General features: G+C 39.7%; 1 protein-coding gene across 5 annotated transcripts in view; it reads left to right on the top strand.

Annotated features, from left to right (window-relative positions):
• The first annotated feature begins 3,506 nt into the window (after window positions 1-3,506).
• Window positions 3,507-18,723, top strand: part of sulf2a (sulfatase 2a) — a 68,492-nt gene continuing 53,275 nt past the window's right edge. For 2 of the 5 annotated variants that reach the window (XM_028003467.1, XM_028003463.1), the window contains exon 1: window positions 17,472-17,618. The gene's annotated coding sequence lies outside the window, so the exon portion shown is untranslated. Of the gene's footprint in view, window positions 3,530-17,471; window positions 17,619-17,740; window positions 17,780-18,723 lie in introns of those variants that run through there. The other 3 variants (XM_028003464.1, XM_028003466.1, XM_028003468.1) reach the window with 3 other exon arrangements.

The following is an 18,723-nucleotide window of genomic DNA, read 5'->3' as shown; positions in this document are numbered from 1 at the left end:
TTCCAAACAATTTTCCATATACAGTTTTAATTCCAATTCCTTTTATCAAATTTAGTATCCCATTTTTCGCATGTAATCTGGCCTGGAATAGGGCTTTCTCCTTCTCCCCCTGAAAATATGATCAAAATAGCAATTTGGAATCAATTTGGAGTCTGTCATTGTGTGTAAGATAATTACTGAAAGACTAAAATATTGGAAAGTGTTTGAAGAGTTCTCCAAATCCGCCATCTAGAGTTCGGGATGGAATATAAAATGTTTCAGATTTAACATTTTGTTGCTTATGTATTTATCTCTACAATATCCCCCCTGCTTTTTCTTCTTTTAGAAGAAAACAAAAAACCAAACATAACTCAGAAATTTAGCGTTAAAGACCCATTTGTCAACATTAAACTATCCATCTAAGGAAAACACAGAATTATTTATTCTCAATGTGACCCAATAAAAATACTAAACCTATTCTATGCTAGAATAACGAAGATTCACTCACTTCAACATGTCAAACGTTTGAAGTGGTTTCAAAGTGGGGTTATTTTTCAGTCATTTTCTGATTAATTATACTTATTTAATCACTGTGTATACTGGTGAGCTAAAAAGATAAATCAACTTAAATACTGAACGTTTAAACACAAATGTAATTGGATTTAATTAGGTTTTCTTTCCACAACAATGTGAGCTCCCTCTGTTAGGGAACATGACCGCTGCTTAAATGTCGCAGCTTTCATCTAAAATCCATTTTATTTACTAAAACATGGATAAGAGAGTAGGAGCCATTTATAACCTCCCAAAAGTGTGAGGTTTTTCATTTTGAAAAAATGACTGAATTATGTAAACGTTGCCGGGTAAATATGGTCTGTTGTTGTAGGGACTTAAAATTAAGAGTTAAACTAGCAGTACCTAGAAATATTTCTTGCTTTCAAAACAGTTTTGAGTTAGAATTAAAAAAACAAAAATCACTTGTAAACCTCCTTTTGAGATGTAATATTTACTTTCAATTCAGACTCACATTTGTGAAAATGTAGACCTTTGGATTATTTTTATTTTAAAAAGAGACATCACCACTTAGCATCATTATTGTCATTTAGTTGCTTTTTCTCAAAGCCGACGCGACATCCGAATGGTGGGGAACCTTTTGAAGGCGGCGAACATCAGCGTGAGAGAGACTGCTGCGTGAAAGTGGATCATTTCTAATTGAATTTTCCATCCAGTAATAGAACTGAGGAAAACGACAGTAGGTATTTAATTTTGTTTTAAAATAGACAAATTTATGTTGCGATACCGTGGTTACATGGATCAATCCCTTTTTCTAAAATTTGTCGTTTACATTCTGATAAAATTGCATTAATAGAAACCTCGGCATTGCAGAAACTATTACCTGTATCTTTTTCATATTTTACAACATATGCTTTCACCATTTTACTTCAGACAGCATAAAATCAATTTTTTTGTGCCAACATAGTTATTGCATTGTCTAGAAATAAGATTAAGTACAAAGTCAGTCTTACACCCTCATGCCTCCCTCCCCGCTGCTCCCCTACAAACTGAATTAGGCTCGGTGTCTCTAAATAAAACACCCGCATTTCCACGTTATTTGTGGATTCTCTTAAAAATGATTTTGCTATTTCTGTGTGATGAATTATGGTAAAAATCGATAACATTTCATAAACAGCCTCTCTCGGGTTCTCTCTCCTCATCTTGCACGCCATGTCCTGCAAACATTATTTACCAAGTGAATAAATTTTAACAGAAAGGTCCCATAGACAGTAACTCTGCAGTATCTCCGCTCATCTAGCAGTCTACCGGCGCTGCGCTGTGAAGTCAATAAGCTCATTTTCTGTAAAAAAAAGAAAAAATCCAATCAAAGTTGAATAATGTACAATTGATTTAACAGTTAATAAATAGATAAACCTTTTATCCACTAACAAAAAACGTTACTATACTGAAGCACAGCAAAATGTCAAGGATAGACATGCTTTTATAGGTCCCTTGTAAGCTTTAAGTGTCAGACCTCCTTAATACTAAGTGACCTTGTGAGAAACTCAGTGGCCACTAAGTAAAAGACATAAGGAGCAACAATAGGGAGAACAGATGCATTAGCCAGTTGAGGAAGTTAGGAACAAAGAGAGAGGACACACACAAGGAGCATAAAGAGCGTAAATATAGCAGCAGCTGTCCTGTTTGCTTCCAGTGGAGGGCTTTATTGCAGATTAAAAATATATATTTGGAGTGCTGCCATGTAAAAGCTGACCCACTAAAGCACCCATTTTCTATTGCACATTAATCAGAGTATGGGTGTTATTAGTCATCAGAAATGACAGTGGTTTGCAGCACAGGATGTGGACAGAAAAAAAAGTCTGTTTATTAAAGTTTATTGATTTTTTTTTTTCATTTAAAGTACTCAGAAATGGCATGATGGGGGGGGGGGGGGATCTGCCTATTCCCCCTATTCTGGAGAGTTTCCAAGAATCCATAAATCTTGTTTTTTGTGGACTTTGTGTGTCATTAAAAATAGAAACCTTTTTGTCCGTATACTGCAGATGGAGAAAAAGCTGCTCTGCTGTTAAAACTGCATATTGGCATTCTCTTTGTAAAAATGTTTTCGATAAGTGCCGCAAGACATTTTCTCTCCAGTGGACATCCTCTTTTGCTTTCTATTTCCTCTTTAAAAGTAAAACAAAAACTCATTGACTCGTTCTTCAAAGGAAACTCACAACGGCCAGATATTTTTCCCAGTTACCGGACATCTGTGGTCATGTTTTTATTTTCTATTTTAGGTTGGTCAGTCCTTTATAAATACTGGAAAATTTAGAGATAGAGTTTTTTATGTAATGTAATGTCCAAATTAAGCCTCACACAGATGTTGAAAGTCACATTTAGCTTAACAAAATGATCAAATCATTTTTGAACTACATTTAGTTATGCTTATATCTGTTTACCTGTTATTTGGTTGAGTTGTCAGTATTTAAATGGCACATTGACCAATAATGCCCAAGTCTAAAACTATATGGAGTTAAATTTGTTTCACAATTATTCAATCAAAAACAACAACAACAACAAAAAAAAAAACAAATCTAAAATAATAAAAAAATTGTCAAAACTTTTAGAATTGTAATAACTTTTTTTGTTTCAAACAAAAAGGAAAACGTATGTCAAAACCAAAAAGTTTTGTTTAAAAACCTATTTTAAAAAAAATTAAAATCGCTCATTTTTTGTCTCATGAAGTGAAAAAGTTATTTGCAGAACATAAACTTTAATTTGCGCATGTCAGAATCTTTTGGTGGACAGCGTAAGTTCTGGGTTGCGATTCTCAAAGTTTTATTTGACGGCTCTTTTTTTGATTAAACTCGAAGAGTTTTGATTGCTGGAAACATGGACATCCTGGGCGGGGCCTAATGACGATCGCTGTAAGACGTGTTCCTATTGGTTAGCGCTGACTAAAGCGGAAGACTCTGACTCTCTGCTGTCTCAGAACTCTGCCCCGAACTGCAAGGCTTGCTGCTTCGCTTCAGTGACGGGGGACAGAATGGGAATGGTAAGTAATCTTCACAAAATTTCACCGTTAACAGCTACTAAAGTGTCCTCCCCTTTTTCAAAGAAGAAATTTTACATAACTTATGACGACAGTCGCATATTTTGTCTGCCGCGGTCCCTGTTAGCATATCGTGCTAGCTAATGTTTGCACTAGCTAAAGTGCATGAACTAGGCTTGTGTAATATTCGCCTGTCTTTATGTTGAGTTCATTAACCAGCGCATCTTTGTCGAGTTGCATTAAGCGTCGCAAAATACCAAATCTATCTGGAGGAAATGTGTGTTAAAAACTGTTATGTAAAGCCTCCGTGTGTTTATTAACTAACAGCGAAGTCCGGTGTGTGTTTCCCACTTTAGCTTTGCTGCTAGTTTTTTTTAAGTGAAAAGTTTTTTTTCTTTTTTTGTTTGAAACAAAAACAAAAATATTACAATTCCAAAGGTTTTGAACACAACTTTTTTTTTTCTTGATGGAATAATTGTGAAACAAATTTAATTCCATAAAACCAGGAGAGAGCTGAATTCATGGCTCCATCAAGTCCTCCAGAACATCACGCTGCCACAATGTGCTGCTGGAGCAATCATGGCTCCTCCTGGGAAGGTTCAGTCCTGTGGTGTGTTTTCTTTATGTGTGAATGATTGCCTTCACTGCGCGTCACTGGGATCCCAAAGCCTTTGTAAACCCCTCTAGACAAAATTCAACCCAAAATCAAGATAATAACAGTTAATTCATGATTTAATAGTGGAAAAAATATATATCTTAGCAAAAACCACCAGATTGGCCTGGATTGCTTTTTTTCCATTGGTAAATAAAAACATAACTCATTACTTGGGTTATTTTTATCCGACATCAAAATTTGTTTGATTTGAAATGGGACAAATCTGTAAAGGGGTGACTTTATCTTTACAGCAGTGAAGCTCTTTGACTGTGGAGCTTCTGGTTCTGTGGTCAGAAGGTGGTTTAATCCCCCGCCTCAACAGTCTCCAGTATGAGTAGGCGTGTGTGTGTGTGTGTGAATGAATGTATTATAAATTGTGTATGGGGATAGAAAAAAAAGTCCTTTAAAGTTATCTTACAATTCAAGGTTACAGGCATTGCATATGCGGACTTGTAGTACCTATAATTACCAAAATCCTGTAACCTTCCAGGTGCTTAAAACTAATTCCAAAGTCTTGCATTTGTGTAGAAGTGATTAGGACTCTGTGATTAACTTATTGGACTACAACATGCATGACATTTAACTCCTCCCTCACTCATTTTCAGACGCGCTAATATTTCAGATCGTATCGAGACTCTCTCACTCGCCAATCTCACCGTCGTTTTGTTGCGAACACAAAGTCGTCTCTGCTCCGTTGACGTGCCTTTGTTTCTCCCAGCGTCCCTCCCACCTATCCATCTGTGCTCTTCCTTGGCTGACTTTGTGTCTCTCCTCTGAGTGCGTTCCAGCCATATTGCAGCTTGAAGTCTCTCTCTCCTTCTAATGAGCCAATTGTTCCTGTGTTTTGTTCCCCCCAGGGAGCGTGGCGCAGCTAACAACATTCTGCTCACAACCATTTTAAAACATATTCACTGCACTGGGGAGGGATCGAGGCCAACAAAACAATAATGCCTCGGAGTACATGCAAAAAAAAAAAGACAAATGTGTTAATGACAGTCGCACCAGCAAAGTGACAGCGCATTGTTTTTCTGTCAATTAGACCTTGGTGATTCAAAAGAAATTTGCAACTCCCTGCAGAGTAAACGGCGTGGCATCTCCCGGCCCTGCTGTGGGCTGCGTAAATGATGTATTCATTCCCTTTCTCTGTGTGTGTCCTAGTTTGACACATCAGTCTGGAGACAAGTGACAATATTTTATCCACATATTGCTGCTCCTGCAAATATAGAGAAAAGTGTACATCCATTTTTGAAACGTGGCTCCCCAGCAGTGTTATAAAGAGTAATGAAACAGATGGCATTCAAGGCCTGATTAACTGTTATGGCATTTGGCTTTTCTCCGTAAATGCTACATCCCATGTGGACTACTCTGTTAACGGATGACCGGCCTCTCTGTCACTTTCTTTTTCCTGTCTCTTTCCTGCCTTTTCTCCTATTCCTCTGCTTGATAGGAGCTCAACCCTGTTCATTAGTTGGGCATAGACTGAATACAAACTGTGCCCTGCAATATTACTCCTCCTATTGGTCCTTTTCTCATTTTGTCACACTACAGCCTTTATAAACCTCAACAGATTGTACTGCAAATAATATCCCATGTAAGCAATAGGCCATAGAATAAGTAAATACACCTGCATGTAATTTAATGTCAGCATCATGAAGATCAAATAACACAGAAGACAGGTCAGGGAAGAAGTTGAGGAGTGTTAAAGTAAGCTTAGGTTATTATGGCTCAATGGCAAATAAAGCAGCCAGGAGGCCTGTGGTGTTTCTGGATGATCTGCAGGAATCTACAGCACAGGTGTGTGAATAACTGAGTCGTACTTTCGACAAACATTTTCCTAAATAAATGGCAAGAAGAAAGCCACTGTGGAAAGAGGGTCATTTTGTAGACCTGTTTAAAGTTTACTACACTGCAAAACCACAAAATCTTACCAAGTGTTTTAACTTTATAGTGCAAATATCTAAGTACACATGAAGTAAGACAAAATTATCTCGTAAGTAACTTTTCAGTGAGAGATAGGAGCTTGTTTTGAAGTCAATTATTCCTAATATTGATTTTAAAAAGTGCTTGTTTCACTAGCAGATTATTTAATTTATAACATAGTTAAGTGAAACAATTCACCAGTGGAACTAATTTAAAAAAATATATATATATTAAGGAATTATTTACTTAAAACAAGTTCCTATATCTTGATTAAAAAGTTGTAAATTGGTTCTGCCTTATTTCAAGTGTAGAAGAAATGATGCCAAAAATAATTTTGTTAAATGTCATAGTCAGAATAATCAACTAAATCCACATCAGATTGAGCACTTTTAATCAAAGGCAACTCTAATTAGGTGAGTTTTTAGCCTTGATATTAAGGAACTCGCTGTTTTTTTCTGTTTTCTGGACGTTTGTTCCCCATTAGTGGAGCATAAAAAATGAATCTGTAAATGTATAAATCAGTTGGAGATAAAAACCCAAGGAGATGGAGATGTAAGTGTAGCAAAAGGTCGTTCTATAAGGCTCTGATTCATGAGAGCTACATGTAAAAGCATGCCGCACTTATCAGTTTTTACATGTGCAATACAGCATTACTTTTGAATATTTTCATTTTAATTTGCAATAAACTGTGTCTGTTTATGACAAAATAGCAGAAATCCCCAGAGGTTACAAGCTGTTGCTTTAAGAAATATAAAAAAGTTCAAGAGGTGTTTTTATTTTTGGAGGTGACTATAGACTTAAAACCTTTTTTGACAGGTTTGTAAAGAGTTGGCTTGAATAAAACTCAGCTTGCTCTCTAATTATGTCAACATTGGTTTAATGGTGCCGTTATATTCTCACCGTTGACTCCTTAAGCTGCATTAAATATGTCAGGATGAAGGTCTACCTTCACCCGTCCGTACCCTCCGCACCTCACTTCAATTTGTCTTCAAATCTCAAGCAGAAAAGACAGATATGAGGAATTAGCTCTTTTCCTCGAGTGAATTACTTTGCTCTATCTTAATGAGGTTCGCCATGTCGGAGAGAGCGCTTCACAGCGAGCATGCTAAATAGACTCGTGCTGGAAAAGAGTATTAGTTCCCAACTGCATAAATAAATTTTCTCTCCAGCTCTAATTCTGCCACTGCTGCCACGCAATTAGCCCCATACACAATTTTATCTTGTCACCTCCAAATGGGAATATTTTCTATTCCAAGCAGAAGAGAAATCATCCTCTCTTTTTTTTGTTTTGTCTTTTTTCTTCTCTTAGAAAAACTAATTCCAGAATCTAATTAAATGTAGAAGAAAACATGTCACCCGTTTGGCTGGAAACATCAAATGTAGTTATGTAAATAGCCCTGCAGATTGTTGCGTGTGCTTGGACAGAGTTTCATCGTGGATGATGTGGGCCCAGATAGAAAGATTATTCAGCCATGTCTAAGGGGAGACGAACAGGGAGAAATAAGCCTGGTAATTTATTGTGCTGGTATTTCTCCTGTTTCACTTCAGACAGCTCACTAAGGAACGGGGTGTCACCCAGTTGGACAGAAAGACAGACAGGAGCCTCTCTCTAATGGGCCCTCCTCTGCTCCGGCTGCATCAGCTCTTTTCTGGCTTTTGCGTTGCTAGCTTAATCTGTCTGTTTTTTTCTTATTTGAGTTGCCAAATAGGATTTAGCACAATTCATCATTTTACTCCTTGCAGGGCAGAGGGAGGAGCTGCCTCATATCCTCCATCCTGACTGCAGTCTGCTTAGCTGGCTGTTTTGGGGAACCCGTGGAGACATGGCCACAGGGTAAGGAAGACATATCCTTACAGGTTTTGTAGGATGCAGTGGACAGACACAGATAACTTCATTAATATGCTGTACAGGCGTCGTTCTGTTATAGCACACTGGAGACTCTGTTGGCAGTAAGTGCCGACATGTGCCGATAGAATAATGCAGCTGTAAGAGTGTGCTCACATGCAGTGCGTTGCAAATGTATTCATACCTGTCAAACTTTTGATCCGCATTTCACCGCTTTACAACTACAATCTTCAATGTGTTTTAGCTGGATACACTGACATAAAATTGTGTATAATTTTGAAGTGGAAGGAAAATGACAGATGTTTTTATTATTATTATTATTCTACAAATAAGCCTTTTTGGGCTAGGCAGCTAGAAAGATCACTTTTACACATCTAAAGAGTGAATTTTTTGCTCATACTTTTTTGGTTTAATAGCTCCAGCTCAGAATGAATGGACATCAACTTCTAAGTCTTGTAATAAATTATCAAATGGATTTAGGCCTGAACTTTGACTTGGCCATGCCAACACCTGAATACGATTCAATCATCAGATGTGGCAGATAAACTCACTTATAACAAAACATTTTCCCCATGTTATTAGTGAAATAATCTTACCAAAAAGTTACTTGTAAGTTAGTTTTGTCTTATTTCAAGTGTACTAAGATATTTGCACAAGCAACTAGAGCAAAAATACTTGGTAAGATTTTGTGTTTTTGCAGTGTTATGCCCCAGTGCCACGTGGAAAATATCACATTGTTTCCTCCACCATGTTTCACTGTACTCTTTATATTTTTATTGATAGATTCAGCAGTGAGATGTTCAAATCTTGGGATACTGTTTTATTCCCTGGCCCTGCTTTACAACTCTATCCCTGACCCCACCCCGTTGCCTCATTGTTGACCTTTCTTTCTGATGTCGTTCTTCACAGCAGGCTCTTCTGCTGCTCTGCTCACATCCCTACATGCCAGCCAGTGTTTGTTTGCAGACACAAAGGCACACAGAAAAGAAGTTAGGTCCACTCAGTAGCAAACAAGTAATTAATTATTGAGGACTCCAAACACGACCCATTGCTGATCTACAGTACATGGCTGTTTAGGGCCGGTTGATCCATAATTCACGCCACTCTTTCACTCCAGTGAGTGGCGAGATCGAAAGGCCACACTTCAGAGGCTTAGCCGTCCTTCGTTGTACCTCGAGTGTGGGTTGCCTCAAAATTACACTACCTGTGCCAGTCTGTATCAAAGTCAAGAGCAATAAAGTTCGCACAAGTCTTTCGTCTTAATTAAGTTTTAAATTCACCTTTTTTTTTTGAGTAATTAACCTTCTCTGTGTAGTTGTTCTCACAGCGTTTTAAAGGGTTTACCAATGCATTTGTGCTGAAAGCACTGGGGTGCCTTTTTAGACAAACCCACAAGCTTCTTGTTTAATATGTGAAGCAGATACTTTCCAAGTGCTGTACATCAAGAATGCAAATAGCGTGGTGTCAAAGGGGGTTTGGTTAATTAGCTGGGGATGTGATGCTGGCTCTTGCCCATAGCGGCTTGTGTTCCTTGGGACTGCAGTCCTCAACAGGGGGGCTGCTCTTTGATCTGCGGATCCCACGGTCTGCCAACACTTCCACAACCTCTGCAGCGCTGAAGAACAGACGGACGGGAACAAAGTGTGTGCGAGAGTGTGTGCGTCTCTGTGGGTGTGTGTTTGTCTCTATGACGGATCCAATTAGTTTACAGTTTTCCTTTGCCAAACTATCCTTTTCTGTGAGCTTCTAACTGTCAGGTTGAATTAACTTTTCATGTTTGACTATTGATCATTTATGTTGTTTGTCTTCAGAAAGAGGAAACGAGAGAAGATTTTATTCTTTTCAGCTCATTTTCAGTTCTACATATGTCACAGCACGAGATTTTTCTTAGTTGAAGCAAAAAACAACAACAAACTACTATTTTCTAAACGGGTTATTAATCCCAACTCTATCTTCTCCCTTCAGACAACATGATATATAATATACACAGTCTTGTTAAAACGGAAAAATAGTTTACAGCACTGCCATTTTAGATCTTAATTGGATTTTTTTTTTTTATCAGATTCAAACCTTTTGGCTGGATGAAAATAATTTTTAATCTAAATCTGCCAGTGATTAGAATAATTAGAATAATAATCTGTTATAATATGTTTATGTTAATGATTTGGGATTTTTTATCTCAACCCTTAGTCTGTCAATCTGTGTGAATTCAGTGTGTATTCACTAGTACATGCAGACTTTAACTGAGAGATTTCCTAAAAGTTTACATTTCTAAATGCAACTCATTCGTTAATGGACAGACATTGAAAGTTCAACACACCAAAAAACCAGGCAACTTTGACGCAACACATTCATCCTGCTTGGTGTCTGTTTTACGTCTCGCTCCCTGTTCCAGGTTACGAGCTGCCTGGATGAAGACGTGTTTAACAGTAGTTTCCTTTTAAACACCCTCTTACAGCTTTTGTTCTTAATTTTTAAAACCTCCATGACAGCGAAGATGCATCGCTGATAAAAAAGTATTTTGTCTCAAGTAACTTCGATCATCAAACAACTCTTAAGGTCAGATAAAGAAAATCTGATTGAATACAAAGTACAGTTTTGAAATGGTAATTATATTTATTAAGGAGAGAAAGCAATTCAAAGCAACTCGGCTCTATTTGGAAAAAGCAATTGCCCTTTTGTTAAATCATGAGTTAACGTTGATTAATGGCATTTTCTTTTGTTCAATTTCACTAGCCACATGCAGGGCTTATTACTACCAGATCTGAATAATAAAAAACATACTCAAAAGGAACCTGGCTGATGAGCTGAAAGACCTGGAAAACCAACACTTGATGTACCGATCTAAAATAAATTAGAAACAATCGAGAAACATCTTCTCAGAGCATCCGGTTTTTTCTGTAGTCTATACATCTTTACTACACCTCATGATCATCTGAAAGGTCCCAACATGGATGGAGAATGAAGTCCACCAACAGTATTACATCCATCTACTTGGGGAGGTTCTCATAAACTGTAACCACTATGAATTGAGAGTTAAAATGGGAGTACAAACCCAGGCAGCATCTATAAGACACACAGTGTTGACAGCAGACAGCGCCCCAATTTCTGATCTGAGGAATAAGCAAGTTATTAACAACTGTGCCTGACATTGGTCCTCCATGAGGACAGAGTTCATCACTGCATGTCTTACCCAAATGAAGGGTTGCCACGCTGCTTTGCTTCCACATCCCCAGCTGCATAGCCCGAAAGCATAAAGGAAAACGATTCTGTAAAGAAGAGTAGAACTGAATTTATCCAGTGATGCTAAAGACTTCATGGCAGACAGTTGTTGCCTCCCAACTCCTTCATATCCGGCCAGTTTGACCAGCAGCGTGGTTGGTTAAACTGTTGGCTTGCAGCCTGGTCAGGCTACAGAGCAACACTGGCAACCACCAGGTGTCGCTACACGGATTGAGTGGCTTTAGACAATTGACGAATGATTTATGTTTTGAAGTGTGACAAAAAATCAAGATCACTGGAAATCTGCAAGGGAGAAAATTACATTTTCAAAGCACCGTAACTTGAATCTTCTGACAGTAACAACGTTTTCACTGAAGAGTGTTATAGTGTGGCTACCTGTGGATGTTTAGGTGTAATGCCTCATCTCAGTCCACCTGGAAATGATCTTATTCTGTCTCAGTCTCTCTGCCCATAAATCTTATGCCCAGGTACTCTTAGACATATTATCTTACTATCCTGGCAGTATAGTATATCCTTACTATACTATGTTGGCAGCATAGTATTTTAGAAATCAAGAGCAAATGAAATCGGGGTAGTGTTTTGTATTTGTGTGAGAATAACAAGAAATAGTGAAGGATGTGACTCAACAAGAGTGAAAATATTTAAGTCTTTTTCAGTTATAAAGATATTCTGACATATAAACTTTATTTCATGATGCATGAAATTATGTTAATTATGCCAATATTTGACTTGGTAAATTCTTTGCATTGTGCGTCCTGTGACATTCGGTGAGTCCTGTGACCTTCTGTCACACATTTGCAGCTGAAACAACGAGTTTGCCTTTCTCGTGTTTTTTTGTTGTTTTTGAATGAATTATGGCATTACCTGAGGATGTGGAACAATCCATCAAAAACAACACATGCTTCTGCTATTTATGTTCTCAGTGGCAATCTTGGAAATTACGACAGAAGAGCTGAGTTGAATTCATTGTACCAGGGCGATGTTTGGTGTGTGTTATTAGAATCCATAATGTGGTCTTGGAGCAACGGGCACAGCTGGACATGCGCTATGTTTTAACCTTGTGACGGTTGTGTCTTTTGTAGGTCAGGACGTTTTTTACGAATGCAAACTGAAGTTTAGAGCATGTCTGAGCCTTAGCATGCTCAGTAAGAGGAAAGATATGCATCTGCCTGCCTCAAGCCTCAAGCAATGCACTCTGAGGATAAATGGGAACCTGCTGCAGCCGTGTGCTGCTTTCACCAGAAAGGCTCCACAACACAAGGACTTCTCTCCTCCTCCGTTCTACCGATCCCTTGTCCTTGAGTCTTTACATTTTTAGCTTCTGGGACTTTTCTTCACCAGCTCTGTTTCTCATCATAATGTAGTCATGGTGACATAGACATTCAACAAGGGATTTATGCTGAACAGAGGACAGCCCGCTGGGGATATGTCTGTACGCCTGTTCAGCGGCGATGAGGAGAAGTCAGCCTTGAACCAACGAGGCCAGGCTGCAAAAATAATAGGAGTAAAACTCTGAGAGACGGAGAGTCAGTGAAAGGAAGGCATTGAGGTGGTCTGCCTCATTTGCAATGAGCCCTTTTCCTCTTTATACTGCCAACAGACGGGGATATTTTTATTAGCCTGGCCCACAAAGTGCAAGAGGAGGAACAAATTCATTTGTTACAACATACTTGAAGCCAAGGACAAGATCTCAGCCTGATAGAACATGGCTGTCTTTTTGTCGTATCTGAGGAGAAATCCTTAAGTTTTATTTATGCATCTGCCCTGACATTATCATGCAAAGGCTTGTTCACAAGGCCTCTCCCACTTTGTATTCAATGAAGCAGAAAACAGAAAAGCAAAATGTGTTCCCCAAGGTCTGGCCTCTCTCTGAGGCTTTAAACTGTGATTATTATTATTATTATTATTATTATTTTTGTCTAATATAAAGACCTTTTTTCTAGTGTGCAACTCCTTTTCTATGTTTCACGGCTTTTATTGAGGTCTTTTTTCTACTTCTCTGTCCAGGATGATATCTGTTGAGATGAATCCCAGCTGCATAAGCAACGCTGCTCTGGTCATGATTGATTTGATGGAAGACGCATCTGTTGAACTGTGTTGAGCCCAATTAGAAGTCGGCAGCATGACACAGCTTTAAGTGCGTTTGAGAGAGACCAAGAGAGAGTGAGCATGAATAAACCATGTGCTTAAGTAGTGTCACTGGGCTGCTGTGTTGGCATGCCGGCATGGCTCTGGAAAAACATGGCAGTGTCTGGGGAATCGTCTGTAATCTAGCATGTAAGAGCTGTAAAATGGCTTCTTTAAGTGACTAATACATACATGCACACGTCACACGTGACTTTATGAATATTTGTTAAAATCTTAATTCACGATGATATCTTGTCAAGTCTTTATGACCCTCGAACGTTTCCACCTTTTTTCTGAGTTACAGCCACAAATAGCAAAGTATTGTTTTACACTTTATTTTACACACAAGTACAAAGTAGTATTTAAATCTGCAGGATGTAACTTTTACAGAAATATGTTTTTTTTGTGTGTTTGTTTTCTTTATTTGTAAAATCGATCACCATGTCGTGACAATATGACGGGCGATCTGTGAAAAGGTCGCATTTCTTCAGTGTTGGTACTGAAGAAATGCACTGCTTCCAGTCAAAAACAACCAATCAGAGCCAGGAGGAGGGTCTTAGCGCTGTCAATCATCCTTGTGTGCACGCTACTAAATGCGTTAATGGCAGAGAAACAAATTATTGTTCCAAGAAAAGCGTTTATCTGCCATCATCAGTGGCTATGCTAACTAGCTTGACCATCCATGGCAGGCTGCGTTGTGGTGAACCAGCTGTAGCACAACAGAGAGAAAGGTGGAGGGTTTGAGCAGCACGTACACATCTCATATTCTACGGTCGCAACATAGTGATAGCTTTAACAAATAAAAAAACAAAATTTTTTTGTAAAAGTTGCATACTTGGCTTTAACTGTGAAGTGGAAGGGAAAACTTTTGAAATCCACCTTTCACTGTAATTACAGCTGGAGTTCTTTTAGGTTATGTCTCCACCTAATTTGCACTTTAAAGGCGAGCCGTCACTGCTGCCACAGAATAAATATTTCAGCTGATATTTTCTCCTGTTGTACTTCAAATTGGCGTATCGTGCTTTGAAATAAGCAGACGGTAATTGGGAGGACTGCTAAAGCCTTTATTCATTTATCAGCTGCATTACATGGGTGGTTTTTGTCTGTGTGTGTTTATGAGCATTTTTGTGGCCACGCTCGTCCAACTCGGTGTCAGCCTGCGTCTCGTCACAGCAGCGTTCACCTTCCTTATACAAAACCCGTGTTAACGTACCGCACATTTTTGGGAGGTTAAATACAATGGATGTTAGGAATACTAAGATAATTGTCTGAAAGAAATGTTTGGGGGTTTTTTTCTGTCTTTTACCTGTCCTTGCTGCTTCCTGGTTTTCATTTTGTGACTGTGAAAAGTGGTTTAGAACCACAAACAATTTGTTGATTTTGTTAGGAGGGTAAGGCTTTGATCACACAGCAGGTCTTGGTGCTCAATTCCGATTTATTTTAGTTTGTTGTGTGTGCGTGGCTGTTCATGTTAATTAAATGCGAACTCAATCAGACTCCTGTGTGAACGGTTCACGACCAGGAGTGGTGGACTCGTGATGTGATGCGCTTCACTGACGCTGACTTCATTCATAATTCATTTTCATACTAGGCACTTCTTGCTTCATCCGTTGCTTACATCCAGCTCTACCTCTGATGCAAAGTTGGCACGTGTAATGAACTTTTAATGCAAGTTTTTACTGAAACTTTTCTTTTAAATGTCATTATTTACTAAAAAATGCAAATGTGACACCTGTGATACATTTTTGATGCAACTTTTAATGCATCTTTGCATTAAAAATGCGATATAATGAATGACACTTCATGATCGCAGTCATGAAGTGTCATTCATGCTCATGATGGGTGTTGCGTCCCATTTAAAATGACAGTGTCATCTCATTCTTATGCACAAACCTTCAAATATATTGTTACCTAATTTGTTTCTTTCATAATATGATAAATGTTGCTTATTATTTTAAATGTAGTATGAGTTGATGTTTGTATTGTAATTTTATAAACACCTGTGTTTGCATCTGTAGTCCTGGGTGGATAATGGGTGAGTCCAGATAGTGGAATATCCTGCAAGGTTATTTAAGCCTGTCTGTCCTATTCAGTCATAAAAACCAAAGGATGGCGTTTAGAATCACACTGTTACTTTCTATCTGCATTAAAAATGTCACTATATAATGAATGACACGTCTTTGCTGAATAAATAAACTTCTGAAAGGAAATCTTGACTTTTTGGTCCTTGCGTTGCACAAAGGACAACATCAAAAAACATGCACGTTTTGAAAGTCCTATTAAAAATTCTTTAAGCTCTGACAGACTGGATAGATATAAACTTCAAGCTTCAATTTTTAAGTCTTTTAATTGGATACTGGGCATTGATTGGGCCATTTTAACACATAAATATGCCTTCATCCAAAGCTTTCCATTGCTCTGGCTTTGTGATTCTGGTTCTGCTGAAAGGTGAAGCCGTGCGTCAGCAGCAAGTCTTTTTAAAGCCTATCCGAGTCCCTTCGTTTTCATCTCCCTGTCATCGCTGAAGCAACGTATTCCCACAGCATGCTGCCTCTTCAATGATTCACTATGGGGATGTTGTAATTAGACTGTTTTGCACATAAACCAAAAATTTCAATTTGGCTCTCGCCTGACTTAGAGCAGCCTCTTCTGCCTGGGTGCTGTCTGCTCCCTTCGTGGGCAAACCATTTGTTTTGCCTCTTTCAGAAACAATCCTGGTCAGAGAAATGCCGTTTTGATTTTTATTTTCTTCCCTGCTCAGCATGGTTTCATCTCACCGCAGCGACACAAATAACCTGTTTAGCCCCGCTGACACGCAGATGATCCATAGCAGACTCTGTAATTGAAAACATCGAGAGGAGTGGGACAATTACTCTTTTTTTTCTCTCTCTCTCTCTCTCTCTCTCTCTCTCTCTCTCTCAGTTCTTCATATTTCCATGAAGAACTGCCTCAAAATGCTGATTATAGATAAGAGTGTTATTGATTAGACGAGGTGGGAGGAGAGGCAGAGAGGTACAGAAGTTTCCCATCACTAATCTTTCTGGCTGTGACTGCATCTAAATAACCTGCAGAGAGGGATAAACAGGCGCATCCATCATGGGACGGCTGGAGCAGACAGAGATGGATGCCTCCGCCCTCTGCTACCCTCCGTCGTACCTCTTCCTTCTGGTCAGAAATAGGAGGTGACGCCTGCACTCAGGAGGAATAGTTAGCCGAAGCCAGGCTAGAAAATGCCCCCCCTTTTTTTTTTCTAGCCCGACTATCACCAAGAAGGGACTTTTTAAAAATGTCCCATGTTTTCCATCGTCTTGTCTATTTAAGTTTATTCACTTTTTTGGCACTAGTTTGTCAGGGAAATATTCTTCTTTGATATTTTGTGTGTGTGTTTTTGCGAACACGGCCGTTTTTACTTTTTGTGTGTTTCTGTGTAAATTGATTTGGGTGTGCGTTTCTTTTATGTCTGCGTGCTCAAACGCTGCGAGCCAATTCCCTTTCAATGTCTGAACCCAGTGAGCAGGCGTGCCCATGCCAGCTCTCTTCAGAGGTGCCAGCCTGACAGATATAGAGTGTATGTGTGTGTGTGTGTGTGTGTGTGTGAGAGGGAGAGAGTGTGTGTTTGCCACGCCGCGCTTTCCCTCCTCAACCCTGCAGCGTTAAGATTGATCCTTCGTTGCCTCCCATTCCTTTCTCTTTTGCTCCTCTGTGTGCCTCTGCCTTAATGAGACTGTGAATAGGTGAAGCTCACAGGCTCCAACAGATGGCCAGAGCTGCCCTGGTTCAGTGTCTGCGCACGCACACACACATACACACATGCAACTCTGCAGCATGTTTGCTCATGAATGAGAGCCCAAAAAGCCTGAAGAGGCAGAGGGGAAAATGCGGCACAGAAAGAATAAACAGGAAGCAACCCAGGAGAAGAAAGAGTCAAACTAATGGAAACCATTGACAAATAACATGCAGGAGGGGGGAAAAAAGAAAAGAAAAGGGGGGAGAGGGAGTGCTTAAAAAGAGCGAGAATATGCTAAAAGAAGAGGAGGACAAAACTGCGCTGAAAAGAGAGAGAGGGCAAAATTGAATTGTAGATTGAGGGAGCCTCTCTCCTCCCTCTCTCCCTCCCTCTTTTATTTATCTCATGTGAAGCCACGCCTCCCTCCTTTCACTTGTCAGTGCATCCATAACAGTGAGCTGTCTGCACCGGGCTGCGTGGGGGGTGAGACTCGCTCCTCACTTTTGCCAGCGCAAGCCGACCAGATCCGAGCAGAGCAGGACGGGAGTGGACGGCGTGTAGTCTGGCCAAACAGGTGCGTGAATAAATATCTGACGGATAATGTCTGTTTGTAACAGCTGACATACAGCACCATGTGTACGTATCTCTGCCCCCCCATCTCTCTCTCCCCGCGTGCCGGATCTCGGTCCTCTGCAGGACTTGCTTCCTTCCTTCCCAGAGTAGCGCATCCAGAAGGTACAGTGCTGGAGCTTTGCCCTAGTTTTACACTTGAACGCTCTGATCCGTTCTGTTTGCCTGTGAGATTTATGCATGCCGCTAACAGTGCCGCTCATCGGGCTAAAAGAGATCAGACCTCTCGCTTATAACGGATGCTCCGCAGGATCTGGCTCCGAGACAGGGCAGCGAGCGGCTAGGCGTTTTGCTTTGTGAACGAAGTTTGGAGTTTCAAAAACTCACGCTGTTAACATGTGATCTCTGTCTCTCGTTTGGTTTTTAAGCAACTCCTCGCAAGTGATGTTGCTTTTGAGTGGATCTTTGGTTTTGAAAATCGACCATGAGATTGCACTTTATATGTTTAGTGGTTCTTTTGTCTGTTTTGGTGTTTTGTTCTTCTGGAGCAAAAAACAACAAAAGTGAAAATGCTAGCACTTTTAAAGTTTGGTGCAGGTCTGTGTGGAATTATTTAACTTGTGGCAACCTTTTTTCTTTTTTTCTGGAAGCCAATTAGGCATTCATTCAAGAGTCGCCATTTCAACAGCTGCCGCTGCCTGGCGTCCTACCGACAACTGGTCTCAGTGAATGTACTCACTATCAGTGTTTTGTCAATAGCTTTATGGGTCAAAAGGCTGTGTCATCACCAAGCGGTGGTGGTTAAGAGCAGCCGAGGGGAGGAGGGTGTGATTGCTGACCTGATGGCTGAAATATTTATGACAGAAGCTTCTGAACGCCAGTGAATGCTGTCTTTGGTGCTCCTGGTGGGTGGATGAACGAATGCAGAGATGGACGAATGGATAGAAAGAAATGAATCTTCAGGGATCTCTTCCATAAGCATTCATTATTTATTCCTACACACTCATGGAAGCTGTAACCCCACATCAACTGGCCTCTTTTCTCACCTAAATGTCAGTGGACCGAAGGAGGATGCTCTGGCTTACTCTACCTGCAAGGCATGTCGGAAC

This window comes from Xiphophorus couchianus, chromosome 20 (assembly GCF_001444195.1).
Source record: "Xiphophorus couchianus chromosome 20, X_couchianus-1.0, whole genome shotgun sequence".
Taxonomy (NCBI): domain Eukaryota; kingdom Metazoa; phylum Chordata; class Actinopteri; order Cyprinodontiformes; family Poeciliidae; genus Xiphophorus; species Xiphophorus couchianus.
Note: the sequence above shows the minus strand (reverse complement) of the source record. Positions and strands in the feature narration are given on the sequence as shown.